This window comes from Echinococcus granulosus (genome assembly GCF_000524195.1).
Source record: "Echinococcus granulosus chromosome Unknown EG_S00080, whole genome shotgun sequence".
Lineage (NCBI taxonomy): Eukaryota > Metazoa > Platyhelminthes > Cestoda > Cyclophyllidea > Taeniidae > Echinococcus > Echinococcus granulosus.
The window spans coordinates 2034-4091 of NW_020170460.1; positions in this window are offsets into that span (position 1 = coordinate 2034).

Below are 2058 nucleotides of genomic sequence, written 5' to 3' on the forward strand. Positions count from 1 at the left end.
GCAAGGTGCTGAAGGGGGTATGAACCCAATGCTCCAAGAAAATGCAATAATCAATTTGGCTGTCGGTCTGTAAGTCGGTCAAGTAGGCAATCAATCGGTCAGTGAATCAGTCACTCAACCGAGAAATTAGTCGGATCAGGACTGTGACTGGCAGTAGAAGAGAGCAAAGAGAAAACGCAGACGCACTTATATCAAAATGGTCCACTGGAATGGAGGGAGAGAATGCAGAGCGGGATTACGCGAGTCCAATAAGGTGAATAAATTATTGAGAAACAAATGCAGCATAGTGGAAGAAAAGAAAACAAACGTATTAAAGGAGGAGGGGTATTTAAGGCCTGCGGGTTAGCAGCGAAGAGGGGAAATGTGCATTGACTGAGATTTAGGCTGGGGAGTTAAGATAATCACTAATACCTGTCTGCCCATCATCCACCAACCCTTTACTATCTCAATGCACCGATCCATATGTGCACCTTTCAAGTGTCTGTTCACATACCCATCTATCCATCTGCAAGACCATGTTGTAAGCACCAAATTACCGCATTCATTTTTTCTTTCATTCATTCATACGTTTATTCCATTGCTTTGATTTTTTTGCTCCCCCATCTATCCCAATCTCTATCCAATTTGCCGGCTGACTAGCCCGTCTACTAGCTAACCGTACCACAGGCTGATTGACTGACAATCGACCGCCACAACCCTCACGCCATGAACCAGAAACACCCTGCTTCTATGCAAAGCCCTAAACTAGGTGCTACCAACTATCCAAAACTAAAAGAACACATGCAGCGCATGTGATGCCTTAATTGTTTTCGGGGTGAAAGGTTGAAAAAGGTGCTAACGTCCCCTCCTGAAATCGTGCTTAGTCAACATTTATTCGTCGAGGATAGAGAGCACGCGAAGCGAAGTTTGAAAATTTCCCAATGCAGCATTTCGCATGAATACTGCAGCCAAATTTTTGCAGTCAAGCGCAACAAAAAACGATCAGATTTTGCTCTCAATTGAGGCTGGAAAAGTAACCCAGCATCAACTTAATGTTGCTGTAGCAATCACATACCTTATGCTGTTCGAAAATAGCCTAATCATCGGCGCCGCACAGATCAGTGTTGAAATTGGCTAAGTGGTCAGTTACAAACCACCTTTCTGGGTAGGATGAACTGGACATTTGTGTATAAATTTAATGGGCTTCATGAATTTCATGATCTAATAAAAATGAACGTCGACTATATATCATTAAAAGGTCGTAACTTTCATTTCCTATCTCCATTTCTCAGAAACCGTTGTCACATATGTAGTACGGCTACTAAACCACCATATAGCGAATGAACGCGCCAAGTTGGCGCACCGAAAGAAAAGCTAATTCAAAATCAGAAGGAAGCAGTGTAAGTTCACCATTGACTGAGAAGACCTGCACATTTATTTCCCTTCATCAATGATTGAGTTGGCTAAAACCTAATGGGAACAATAAAACACCTGGATAGTTTTCTCTGACAACCTGGTAGTGACTGTGTGAAGAAATAATTGAATGGACAAAGCCAAATCACGCAAATTTCGAATCCTCTCAACAAATAAGGAAGCAAAAATGTTTGTCGATAAACGAGCTTCGGTTTATTAACCCTTTGATAGAGCAAAAAATTCCTGATCAAGTTCAAGGATTTCAAAATTGCCTCTCCTCAAAACAAGCAAGCCTGAGGCAAGAAGGATTTGATATGAGGGCTGGGCCTGCATCACTGCTGACCAAGATGGGCGTTTACAATCTAAACGAATTGCGTGATTAAGCAAATCCGTGGCTTAACTGAACCAAACTATTTGAGAGTGTGGGAATTTAGCGCAAATACAAATGTCACCGTGGTGTGGATGTTTAAATGGCAGGAAAACATATTCTGATGGAACAAGAAGCAATGCGGTGATGGAAATCACTGTAAGGTGAGGGAAGCTCACCAAGATCATCCACAACGATATCCATCGCCATTGCAAATTATGCTGCAACAACAGTAGCAAAGGCGGCTGGGACTCCAGATGGACCGACATCCATACTTCTCCCTTCGTATATCATGTATC